Consider the following 14,668-nt stretch of genomic DNA (forward strand, 5'->3'; position numbering starts at 1 on the left):
CGCCAGCTCGAAGGGGTCTTGTCACCACCGGGGCAGAGTCCTCTCGTAATACGAGGGCTTGACTGCTACCGGCCATCTGTTTCCCTTTGTCAGGGTGTTGCCCAACTTCTCGGGCCATTTGTATGATATTGGCGTCAAAGGCATAAAATCCTTATTTGTGTAGTTGATGGATCTCCTCGGACATCTGAAACAACATACCAAGCAGCTAGGGTACGTCCTTAGAATGCCCTGAGCTAATCTGTAGGTCTTGGATGTCTCCAGGCGAGGCTACGTCCCAAAGTCTGATCTAAAGGGGAGGATGCCTTCATGTGATGCCACGTCCCGAGGGGCTCTCCTCATTTGCCAATTTCCCAGGTTTAGGATTTTTATCCTTGGACCCGGAGTGGCTACCAGGTGTCAATCACCCTGGGCATGGGCCACCAGAGGGTCATATGACAACTTTTGGTGAGCCTCAATTAGTGGTGTTGTGTTCGTACACTTGACAATCGACATTTACCACAACACCACCTGACCATGGGAATCGTGCAGCCACAACCTAACACTGCCAGAGGCATGTTCTCCATAAAGCTTGTGAACAACTTTATGCAGTGGGCCCCGTGCAATCCACTTGAGCTATAGTATTTATTTAGTGCAGCCCTTTTTGTATTAACTTAACATTAATACCCCAGGAGGGGGGAATCTAGTATTAATGAAAGATGATTAACATTTATGACCCCAACCTCTATAAATAGGGATAGGGTATCTCCTTCTAAATGGTTTGGTTTTTAGAGGGAGAAACTGTGTAACTTAGTGCAATATACACACTGCCTGAGAACCACCATTGAAGCTTGATATAACAAGCTTCAAGCTCACTAAATAATAGAGACTCATGGACTAGGTTTTTTTATAGCCTGAATCACGTAAAATCATTGTGTTCTTCCCTAATATTTCCATTAACCTTTTGGATTAAGTTGATAGCGAAAAAGGCATTCGACATGGTAATTCCTAACCACCTCTAATTAACGAACAAATAAATGGAGGATATAACTACATATATTGATTATATCAATGGACTACAAGAAAATACTCTTAAATATAATTCTATAATTAGTAAGAGTCCAATTCCATATTTATAGTGTAGTAATAATGGAATTAATAAATAATATTATTTAATAAAATAGTTTAATTAATAGTCTGGTTTATTGGAGTTTCGTATTATTGTTCCATGGTCACCGATTCGCCTCTGTCCAACACTGTCAAGGGTAAATATGTCACATGCAAGATTAATGGACAACATGACTAAATTATAAAGGAATTAATTTTCCAGGGCTAAGTGATAATTATGTGCAATTAATTAATTAATTAATTGACTAATTAGAGTTTATTTGAAATTAATATTAATCACTGTTTCAATTAACATTAAAGAGAGTAAAATATTATCTTAGTATAAGATAATTATTCAAACTAATAAATTAAGATAAATATAAATTTGAAATAATACATATATATTATATTTTGGTATAAATATATTATCTTATAATTAATTAAACAAACAAAAAAGAAAAATTAGGGACACAACTAAGTGGCGCCACTTAAAGTGTCATTTGTTCTTGGGATTTGAATTTTGAATTATAAATATTATTTATTTATTTAATTATATAATTATTGTTTTAATTAAATTAATAAAGATATTATAGATCAATTAGAATTAATTATGTTAAAAGAAAATAAAATTGTTTTATTATCTTTATATGTCTAAAAAGATGTGATTCTTTTTAAGTCAGTTGATTCAGATGTATCCAATGTATCTATAGAAATTTTTCTATGCCTTAAAAATTCGAAAACTCTCTATGATCTTCTCCCTTCTCCAAAATCTCTAGATGTCATATGTTGAGAACATATATAGAGAGCCTAAATAACAAACTAGTGAATCTTATGTGCTCACACACGTCTTTGTGTGTTTGAGAATGACTTGGAAGACTAAGACGTGAGTCTTCGCTGGATAGGAAGATCATTTGATTATACAAAAAGACTCAATGACTCTCGATAGGCTACAAGAGGTAATCTTATTATATTTTTTTGTTTTGATTTAATGTATAGATATATGTATTCATCTTGGCTCGGTATTAATAATTTTTAAAACTACCACCCCTGTCTCCTTGATTTTATTCAAATTAATACCAACACTTTCCCGTTAAAACAATGGGTATTTTTCATTTTTTTTTTAATTTTGAAATGGTTAAAACAATGGGTTACGTATTTAATTTATTCTGAGGGTGTCACATTGAACTTTTCAATTTAACTTGGTTTGATTTGAATCAATAAACCTTAGTATTACATTCAATATATTTGTCCTCATATGCATCAAGGCTGCCCATTACCCCATTTATTTTTTATTACATAATCAATCGACAATATATTTGAAGAATGTTTATCATTTAAAAAAATTCTTATTTTTGAGTAAAATCAATTAATCTAATGTAAATGGTATGTTCTGTTAACTAAACATATAACAATATAAAATAAAATTTATTACAATGACACAGAATTAAATGAAAATAATCAAGGTAATAGGGCAGATGTCGATTGTGTTACCTTGACGAAGTCCATGATTCTTGTGAGTATTATAGGGGATTATTATGGCTACCAGTCACAATAATTCATAATTATTTTTTGCTACATACCAAAGTGTGAGCAAATTAGCCCTAATTACAAAGGGATTAGTTTAACTATGATCATCCATTGACTTAATTTAACTGTGTTTCGATCATTCTTCTTAGCATACTAGTGGATTATTAAGACCATAAGTAAGTGTGATCTGTCACAGTGGTTATAAGTACCGGAGTGTGACATAATTTACCCTAACTTCCAACGAATTATGTCATAATTCCTTGATTAGTGTTTCTACGAAGGTGTCTCCATCATTATTGTGTGTCTGCTATGTGATTATTATAGACACCATATGTGTTAAACAATACTTGTGAAAATCACAATAATTTGGCAAATTGAATGTACTAGCACACTCCCTTATAAATAATGTTGAGATTAATTAAATATAATTGTTAAGATGTTTACACGTTCAGTGTTGTGAAAATAATGTATGCAAATATACGCAATCGTAACAAGTAATAAAATAGTAAGTAAAGTATCGTTCCCACGAGGACGGTTACTAATTACCAAAACTTAATCTTTGATTCTAATTGATTGACAATTAATAAATTCTAAATTTATAAAACTAAAACAATAAAATATAACAATGGAGAACTCAAAACTAAATATTAATTCAATGGATTAAGAATTGGGATTATTAACTTGATCAACTATCCACCTATGCTTCTCTAATGTTAATTTAAGAATTCTTATCTTTATTGTGATAGCTGATTACAATTATAAATTATATTCTTACAATGACTTATAATTCTCTACAATAAGCAATCTCCTACCTCTCTATGGTAAACTAACATATTGCAGGCATTAAACACGTAACCCTAAGCTACACAGATCATACAAGTACTCTCGTCCAATATACATCTACGATTATTTGACTGTAGCATCTTTATCCTTCACTTCTCAGATCTCAGGTTAAAATCATATAAATCATGCAATTAGTGGTCAATTTATCACAATCATTAAACACAAGACAAATCATTCACAATATTGATAGGGAAATCATAAAAACTTCATTAGATAATCATAAAGTTTCAAGAGAATCCATTAACACCCTAAATAAGAAATTAGTTCATGCTAAACATAGTAAAATCTATTAACCAAATATCAAAATCACTACACGAGAAAGTAAAAGTAAACAATGAAATAGAATGATAGACTAGTTGATCTCCAAGCTTTTGCCTTCTCGGTGTGTTCTTTGAGTCTCCTCCTTGGGGTTTTTTTTTTTTCCAGAAATCGTCATAATGATGATTAAATAGTAATATGTGCTTTAAACATGATATTCCACTTTTTCCCCTACGTAAAATGTCATGTTCTGCAATTTGACCGTTCAGGAGTCACGACTCTATAATGAAGCGCTGCGACCCGTATCCAAAAACTAAAGTAAGCCTCGTCTCTGAATGTATAAGCACCGCGACTCTAATATTCTCGCGCCGAGGCTCAAATTCTCCAGCCAATAGCATTGCGGCTCATGAAGGTAGCGCCACGGCCCCTGATTTCTCAAAATTCAGCCTTTCTGTCTAATCGCAGCGCCGCGGCTCTATGTGAGAGCGACGCGGCTCAAATGTCCTTTTTTCAAAAAATGACATCTTTTTACAGCCAAATACAGTCATTTATCAATTACTTCCCATAAATCCTGAAATATTATCAAATATAGGAAACAAAACATCATACTGCACAAACATAACTAAAAAAAGCTAAAAAATTCCATAAAATAACCCTTTGAAATACTATAAAAACTACTCTATCAAATTCCCCAAACTTAACTTTTACTAGTCCTCAAGTAAAACCTGTTGACACTTTCTAAACTAAACTAATCACAGACATGAATCAAGTTTAACCTAACAAGCCTCCACCTCGTGAAAACCATGTAGTACAAGCTTAGAATTTTCAACTACATTTCATCTAGAATTTTAGTAAAATTAACTTCAATCTTTGCTACACAAATCAGCCTTAACCAATAAATAACAATACCATATACATGTCAAATCTTCCAAATCATTCCATCAAAACCAAGTATTTCATATGCTTGCATAATTCATCAATCTCCCCTAATATGATAACACATGCTCAAGAATCAAAAATATTTTTTAAGCTTATAACGAAAGGCTTAGGCTCAGGTAGGTGAATAAAAAGTCATTTAGGCTTAACTATACCATAAGCATACAACTCAAACAAATCAATCTTCCTCAAATTGAAACTCACAAACGATCCCCAAATTTCCCAAAATTTCATACTTTGAGAGAATTGATACAGCTGAAAACAATTTTTTTTTTCTCTAGTGATACTACACTCTCCCAAACTTATTTCTTTATATATTTTCAATTTGGAGTGTAGTTCATTTTCAATATATTTTTCTTCTTCTCTCTTAATTTTCCTTCTATTAATGACACAAATTTCCAAAATATAAACTTCATTACAAACCACCCCCAATCGCTTTTCATATGCTCATGGTTTACATCGAAGGGAAAGGTAAGTAACAACGTTTCAATTATGCTCAAAATAAGTGGCAGACAAACTATGCAAGTTCTAGAATATTTTTAAATTTTGATCCACAAATCCACAATCACTTTTCATATGCTCATGCATATATTAAATGATTGTAAGAAATTTATTAATTAAGGCTTTCATGACAATTAAAACTCAAATCAAAGATAATCACTAAATTAATTCCACCAAGCACACAGATTCACATAGTTTTTTTTTTTTTTTAAATCACTCACATCACATGGTTATAAGTATCATCGGCTTCAAAACAACTTGATTCATAATTAAAAACACAGAAAACAAATAAAACTAAAACTAAAAAAATTAATCCCTCCCCCAAACATAAATAACGCATTGCCCCCAATGTGTTAAAAAGATAAAAGTAAAAGAAAACTTACCCAACCACCACATCAGTATGGTCGAGGAGGCGGTGGTTGCTGGTAATGATGAAATTCTAGAGGATACTGAAAATAAGGTTGTGGAGCTTCATTCAGATTCCAATGATTGACCAAGGCATTCAGTTGATCGACATGTGTATGCTCATACACATTCCTAGCCATCGAATATTGTTGCATATGGTTGTTATACTAAATAATATAATTCAACTGATCATGTGTATATTGGACATCAGGGTTAATTATTCCACCAATTGCCAACATTGGATCGTTATCCATAGTAGCCGCTAGATTTTCCTTTGTATCCTCTGGTTCCTCTTGTGGAACAGCCTCAGCACGCCGACGACGACGCAATCTTTGTTCCTCACTGTCAAAAACAGCAACAGGTGGAGCATAATTAAACATTGCACCCCTGGTAATGTTGCATAGCATCTTCCTTAAACATCAGTATTGTACGTAGGCAGGCCATAAGTCTCACATATATTCGTTATAAACGAACCATGTCCCAATCCTCCAGTAGTTGTTAGGCGAACCATAAACCCAATATTGATTTTGATTTGTTTCCCCACATCAATCTTCACCCCTTTCATAATCCCATAAACCATAAGTAATTGGTCCATAGTAATGTCAGAAAAATGTGTGGACAAAATCAACCGAGCACTTACAAATACATCAACACACACGCTATTCAGTTCAATTGAGTCTTATACATATGCTTAGGCTCATCATAAGTATAAGTAACTCTAGGCCCATGACAACCGATATACTCTGCAAACTCTACATAACCATTCTCTATGTGTAGAAATCCTCTAAACTCATTCTGCTCCTCCGTATAATTCAGAAGGTCATAAAGATTATTAAAAGCAACTGCACTTACTGGCACCTACTTCCCCCACACAATACATTGATTATTCTCTTGCTCCTTCCAATTGGCATGAAACTCATAAACCAAATAAGCATTTGGTTTTTTAATTTGCCTACCATCAACCAATGATTGCCAACCTTTATCTTGCAGAATAACTCTAATAGGTTCATAACTCGCATTATCATATGATTCATTTGGAGAATTCATTCCATGTTCGGGAATCAAAGTCTTTCTACTTAAGCGCTCATATCGCTCTTGAGCCTATCTACTTATGGATCTTGATCTATCATAAGAGGTCGACCGCCTTGAGGATGAAGCACCACCATTATCTTTCTTCGGTCCCATTCTTCTCTTCAAAATCTTAATTTCTACAAAAAATTTAATAGCACCTCCCCTTGTTTTTTCTTCTTCCCCAAATCAACAAAACACCACAAATCTTGAAAATAATCTTCTCAAACAAACACTCAATACCCAACTAGACAATAAAGCCTCTTAACCACCCAATTCACAATATTACACTGCAAAAACACCAAAATATCGAAAGATTAAGAAAGAAATATTTACCCCCAATGAAAAATGATGAAAGATACTCCAATTTCCTCAAGCTTTCCAAAGATTGCACAATCTCCCCCAAAATTCGAATTTAGGGTTTATGAATGGCAAGAATGAAATTTAAAGGAGATTTAGGCTTAAGTAATGGTGGATAAGTGATTGAATAAAGTTTATAGGAGGATTATTAGAGGTCTTATGGAGATATTTGAATGTTCTTCCTGAAACAATGGTGTATTGTAGGTAGGAAGTTCGAAATGTGTGGAGAGAAAATGATGAAGTGAAGGGAAAACACTAAAAAAATATGGGTTATAGCGATTTCACGAAGCAGCGCTACGACGCATAAGGTGTAGCACCAAGGCCCATGTCAAATTATGGGGATGCGTGTCGCGACTCAATGTTAGGGTGCTGCAGCACCTAGGCACTCACGAAATTCTTGAGCTCTCTATCGGTGCATGCGTCGTGGCTCAAATACAGGGGCGTCGTGACTCAAATAAGTTCCTACATAAAATTTAATTATTTTCAATAGTTTTATAGTTTTCACGAATTCCACTATTCATATTTACAATTTAGAGTCTAAAGGTCCAAAGTTCTAAAGAAAAACTAAATCAACATAAAAATTTAACACCAAACGAAAGCAACAAAAAAATACTTGTCCAATTAAAATAAAACCAAACAAAATACTAAAAAGAACTTGGGATGCCTCCCAAATAGCTCTGTCGTTAACATCATTTAGTTGGACTCTTGCTTTTTCTTCACAAAGGTTTTAGATGGATGATGGTATTGACTATATCAATATGACCACCCAAATATGGCTTTACTCTCTACACGTTCACCTTAAACATCTCTTGATCCTTTCCTTACAACTCCACGGCCGAATAAGGAAATACTTTAACCACAATAAATGGCCCTGACCATCTCGACTTCAATTTTCCTGGGAACAACTTCAACCTATAATTGAACAATAACACCTACTGGCCAGGTTGAAAATTCTTGCGAACAAGATTTTTATAATGCCAAGTTTTAGTACGCTCTTTATAGATCTTAGTGTTCTCATAGGCCTCATTACAAAACTCGCCCATCTCATTCAGCTCCAAAGACCTATGATATCTTGCTACTGTGGCATCCATATTCAACTCCTTCATTGTCAAGTAAGCTTTATGTTCAAACTCCACCGGCAAATGACATGCTTTACCAAAAACTAATCAGTAGGGTGACAACCAATTGGAGTCTTGTATGCAGTCCTGTATGCCCATAATGCATCATCTAGCTTCTTAGACCAATCTCTTGTTGATCTATTGACTATCTTCTCAAGGATACTTTTGACATCTCTATTTCACAATTCCACTTGACCGTTAGTTTAAGGATAGTATGGCAGAGCAGTTCTATGATGAACACTATAAGGAGCAAGCAAGGCATCCATCACTTACACAAGTGGCTATCTTAGTCACTTATTAAAGCCGTAGGCGTACCAAAACGAGTGAATATGTGCTTATGCAAGAATTTGAGTACCACCTTGCTATCATTTGTAATTGTTGTTGCTGCTTCAACCCATTTAAATACATAATCCATTGCTAGAAGAATGTACTTGTTATTGTAAGATGGTGGAAAAGGACCCATAAAATCTATACCTCATACATCAAATAATTCCACCTCAAGAATCCCAAGTAAGGGCATCTCATCTCTCCTTGAAATACTGCCAACTCGTTGAGATCGATCACAAGCTTTTACAATTGTATCTGCATCTTTCCCCAACGTAGGCCAATAAAAACTACATTGTAATACCTTTGCAGTTGTTTTTGATGCTTCGAAATGACCACCACAATGAAAAGCATGACAATGAGTAAAAATCGACACCATCTCATCTTCACGCACACAGCGACAAATAATCTGATATGTGCAATGCTTGTAAAAGATGGGCTCCTCCCAATAATAATGCTTTACCTCCGAATAAAACTTTTTGAGTTTTTGTCTTGACATCTTTGGAGGCACTATATTGGCAGCCAAGAAATTAACATAGTCAGCAAACCACGACACCTCCTTATTCTCCTACACTTTAAATAACTGCTCATCTGAAAAAGCATCATTAATTTGCACCTCTTTCCTACTTTGACTCTCTTCTAATTCTAATCTAGACAAATGATCAGCCACCAAATTTTCAGTTCCTTTCTTATCCCTAATCTCCATTTCAAATTCTTGTAGCAATAGAACCCAATGAATGAGACGAGGTTTTGCATCTTTCTTGGTCATAAGGTATTTAATGGAGGAATGATCAGTGTATATTGTTACCTTATTCCCAATGAGATATGGCCTAAACTTATCAAAAGCGAACACAATGGCCAATAGCTCCTTTTATGTAGTAGCATAATTAACCTAAGCATCATTCAAAGTACAACTTGCATAATAAATTGTTCTAAACAGCTTGTCAACTCGTTGGCCTAACATTGCTCCTACTGCATAGTCACTTTCATCCCACATTAACACAAATGGAAATTCCCAAATTGGTGCAACGATTACCGGTGCTGAAGTTACTTTCTCCTTAAGTACCTTGAAAGCATGGCGACACTTCTCATCAAATTCAAAAAGTACTCCATTCATTAACACTGTATATATGGGTTTCAAAATCTTAGAAAAATCTTTAATGAATCTTCTATAAAACCCCGCATGACCAAGAAAACTTCTTACTAATTGAACTGAGACCGGAGGTGGTAAATTCTCTATTGTTGATATCTTATCCCGATCTACCTCAATCCCCTTACTTGAGATCTTATGCCCTAAAATAATTCCTTCATTTACCATAAAGTTGCACTTCTCCCAATTCAAGACTAAGTTCGATTCCTCACTGTAGAGTCCAAGAATTTTACTTAGCTAGTTAGATAGTAGTAGTAGTAGTAGTAGTAGTAGTTATAGTATGTTACTATGGATTTTTGGTTCAAGCCGGGACTTAGTTGAACACTCATAGCAACACTTATAGATTTTATAAGTTTAACTTATAGTTTAAGAATATTAATTATAACATAAGGTTTCATTAATATAGCTGATTATAAAGATAATATTTTTATACTATAAGGTTTAGATAAAACTAATAAGGTCATGACACTTGTCATGTGCATGTTTATTGAGAAATTAAAGTATTTTTGAGGAATAGTTTTATAACAATAATATTTGAAAACCCCAGAATCTACCAGCAGCTTTAAAATCGTTATAGGACTCAGTCAAAGTTATTTACTCAATTCAAATTAGGCTGAAAAAGTGCAATTACGTGTATAATATTTCAGCGTATGCTGATATATCGCAGCTCTAGGGTCGATATATCGCCACTTGGGGAATACGAAAAACACGTAACTTCGCACAATTGTTTCGACGAGCCTCGGGAATATAAGCCCAGGCGATATATCACCTACCATGGGCGATATATCGGCTCCAAGGCAATATTTTTGAATGATTTTGAAACCAAGCTCAATTCAACCCATAACCTCTTTGCAAGCCTTAGAATCTTTTTGACCAAGTCTTAAGACTTTGCTGAACAATTATTCAAATGTTTTTCAATTAAATAATCATTATTTTATTTAAGCTAAAAGAAGATCTTTTCATTCGTGAACTCTATAAATAGGACCTAGTACCCAACCATTTCTTTCATTCTTCAAGCTGAGTTCAGAGCCTTCAAGCTACTAGGTTTACTTTAGAGTGTTAAACACTTGGGTTGGGGTTATAAGCTTTATAATCTTAAGCTTATTAAACACTTGGGAAGTAAGGTTAATAGTGTGTTTTTCAATATCGAGGTGTAGTTCGGTTATAGTGCATTCAAAGGTATTCCTATTCCTAGTTCAATTCTGTATGTTTCATTAGTTTTATAGTTTTTTCTACTCAAATCCTAACTCAATATTTTCCATTCTTGGTTAAGCATTTAAGTTCTTTGAACTTGAGGTTTCTTTTCAGTAAGCTCTTCTTCTCGGTGGTTTGAGTTCATTTCTTTTCATCTTTTTCTTTTAGAAATACTCACATTTCTATTATTGGTTTTAGGAGTGTTCCAAAATCCCGTCCTTGTTCTCACATCCCGGTATTGGTAAGGAAAATAGGATAGTTTCTATATGCTTATGTGTATGTTATGTATAATATGTTTATGCTATAGTACGTTATGTTATGTTTTTTCTAGGGCTCATAGTTGCTTAGTGCCCTAGTGTTTATCATTTTTTTTTATGTTTGTAGTTATGATTTACCCTACCTCGGATATTAGATAGAGGACCTAGATGGGTTATCATAAACTATCATGTGATCTAACCTACCTCAGATATTAGACAGGGGACGTAGATGGTTTATCACATGTTTTAATGGCCATTGATAGTATATTCCTATATGGTATACGTATTTATAGTCATATGTTTATAGTTTATGTTTATGTTTCATGCTTTTAGTAGATTTTCTTTGCTGGACATTAGGCTCATTCCTTTATTTTATATGTGCGGGAAAATAATATAATGGTGGGAAGATTCTTGGTGGCTTGGGATTGTGTATTGAGGAAGAATTGATTCGGTGGACTACGTGAACGATTCGAGGACGAATTTGCTTTTAGTAATTTCAATTATGTTTTCTATGTATTTTCCGCACCTGATTTTGTAACGAATTTATTTAAGATTTAAGTTATGTTTTATTTTCAAACCATGGGATCCCATATCCTGCCCTGAATTTTATAGATTTCAACTTTTACTTTATAGTTTTTAATAAAGTTATGAATGTTTCATATGTATGTTTTCTTAAGAATAGTGTCTATGTATAAGTAGTTTTAATGGTCCAAAGTCCAGAATTAGTTGGGTCATTACACTCACATCTCTTCAGAACTAGCTCCAAATTAGCCAAACAGTTATCTAAAGAAGAACCATAAACAGAAAAATCATCCATAAAGATCTCAATACCCTTTTCTACCATGTCCGAAAATATAGCCATCATACATCTTTAGAACGTTGCAGGTGCATTATAGAGTCCAAATGACATTCTTCTAAATACAAACGTACCATACGGGCATGTAAACATGGTTTTCTCTTGATCCTCAAGTGCAATGGAAATTTGACGGTATCCTGAATACCCATCCAAGAAACAATAATCTCTATGGCCCGCCAATCTATCCAAAATTTGATCAATGAAAGGCAAGGGAAAGTGATCTTTTCTAGTAGCCTTATTCTATTTACGGTAATCTTTACATATCCTCCAACCTGTCACAGTACGAGTCAGAATCAATTCATTATTCTCATTCTTAACCACCGGCATTCCTCCATTCTTTGGAACTACTTGCACTGGACTCACCCATGCACTATCTGAAATTGGGTAAATTACTTTAGCATCTAACCACTTAAGAACTTCTTTTCTTACCACTTCCTTCATTGATGGATTTAATCTTCTCTAAGCATAAATTGTTCATTTAGCATCATCTTCCATCAAGATTATATGCATCACAGTCGATGGGCTTATTCCCCTTATGTCAGCTAGAGTCCATCAAATAGCAGTCTTATGAACTCTTAATAATCTTAATAACTTTTCTACCTCTACCTCAGTAAGAGATGCATATACTATAACTGAAAGAGTTTCCTTTTCTCCAAGATATGCATAGCGTAAATGCTCTGGCAAAGCCTTTAATTCTAGAACAGGAGGGTTCTCAATGGACGGTAGTGGTCTTTCAGGCCCTTGACCAAGTTCTTCAAACCTATTTTCTCTCAATGGTCCTTATGATTGTATCCAATTCAAATAACTCACTGCCTCCTCACAATCCTCTTCATCTACATCATCGACGGTAAGATTAAGTTCAAGCAGATCTTCTACTAGCTTCTTACTTGCTGCTGCTTCATCTATCACATCCACCGAATAGCAACTATCACTTTCCCTAGGATAGGTCATGGCCAAATTATACATTGAATACTACTTCATCACCTTGCACTCTCAACTATAATTCTCCTTTTTGCACATCTATTAAAGCTTGCCCAGTTGCTAAAAACAATCTTCCTAAAATAATTGGGACATTCTCATTCTCCTCCAAATCAAGAACAATAAAATCCGTTGGAAAAATAAACTTATCTACTTTTACCAACACATCTTCTATAATACATCTTGGGTGTTTGACTGGTCTATTTGCCAGCTATAATGTGAGGGTTATGGGCCTCGCTTCTCCCAATCTAAGTCTGTGAAATACTGACCATGGCATCAAATTTATACTTGCCCTCAGAACACACAATGCATGTTTGCATTCAAACTCCCCAATGTTGCATGGTATAGTAAAAATACCAGGATCTCTTAACTTTTGTGGGAGCTTTCTATGCAAAATAATACTACACTCTTAAGTCAATGCTACAATTTCATAATCTCTAATCTTCCTCTTGTTAAACAGAATCTCCTTCATAAACTTTATATATCTAGGCATCTGTTCTAGTGCTTCAGCAAAAGGTATGTTAATGTGTATCTTCTTGAACACCTCTTAAAACTTCTCAATGTGTTTATCTAAATTCTGCTTACAAAGTCTATGTGGATACATAATATTTATATGAAGCTCAATGCTCACTAGTGTTAGCACTTCTTTCTCTGCTGAGCCTTTAGTAACCTTTTCTTCACTAGAATTATTCTCTGCTATGCCTTGGTCCTTTTTCTCCTCACTTATCTCCTCTGACTGAGTTCTCTTGGGCTCCTCATACTATGCTCCACTTCTCAAGGTGATGGCTTGCCAGTGCTCTTTGGGATTCACCTCAGTAGTGCTAGGCAAATTTCCTTGAGCTCTATTCGTCATCAGAGTGGCCAACTGCTCTATTTGCGTCTCCAAACTCCTTATAGATGCCCTTGTCTCTTCCATGAATTAGTTCAGTGCATCAGGTTGTTTCATGGACATTGGCTGTTATGGAAGTCTATTTTGTGGTTGATAAAAGCCAAGTGGAGGTTGTTGATAAGATTGTTGAGTGGGTTGATTATTTGTCCAAGAAAAATTTTGGTGGTTCTTCCAAGCTTAGTTGTATGACATGGAAAAAGGGTAATTGTTTTTTCTTTGGTACTTTCCTATAGCTTGCACTTCTTCCATGGGCATGTTATTCATATCTAGGACATGGCACTAATTCAGTGGATGACCGCTACCACCTACCTTGCATAAACTCTGTACTTGCATGGCTTAGGATGGAAGATTGGTCTGTTGTAATTTTTTTGTTAAAGCTACCACTTGTGCTGTAAGCATGGAAATATCATCCAGTTCAATCATACCAGCCATCTTCTTTGGTTGTCCCCTTTCCGTTGGCCACTAGTACTTATTCATTAACATCTCCTCTAGCAATTCATATGCTTCATCAACACTTTTGCTCACGAATGCACCCCATATTGTAGCATCTATTATGGTACGTGTAGTACCATTCAACCCATTATAAAAGTTATGGACTAGCATCCACTTCTCTATACCATGAAGTGGGCACTTCCTTAAAAACTCTTTAAATCTTTCTCATGCATCATACAACGATTCCCCTTCCGTCTGGTAAAAATTATTAATTTCCCCTCTCAACTTTGCAGCTTTTGCTGGAGAGAAAACTTTGCTGAGAACTTTTTAGCTAACTCCTCCCATGTTGTGATAGAATTAGCTTGCAACAAAATTAGCCAACTCTTCGCTCGGTCTCATAGAGAAAATGAGAATATCTAAGTCTTATTGCATCGTCACCCACCCCATTCATCTTAAACGTTGCACATAGTTCTAGGAAATTGGCTATGG

At 34.7% G+C, this 14,668-nt stretch overlaps 1 non-coding gene across 1 annotated transcript; it reads left to right on the forward strand.

Annotated features, from left to right (window-relative positions):
- Positions 1-14,360: 14,360 nt before the first annotated feature.
- LOC133828185 (small nucleolar RNA R71) lies at positions 14,361-14,467 on the forward strand. The gene has a single exon (XR_009890820.1). It is a non-coding gene; the product is annotated as a small nucleolar RNA R71 (small nucleolar RNA).
- The last annotated feature ends 201 nt before the right edge of the window (positions 14,468-14,668 follow it).

This window comes from Humulus lupulus, chromosome 3, assembly GCF_963169125.1.
Source record: "Humulus lupulus chromosome 3, drHumLupu1.1, whole genome shotgun sequence".
NCBI lineage: Eukaryota > Viridiplantae > Streptophyta > Magnoliopsida > Rosales > Cannabaceae > Humulus > Humulus lupulus.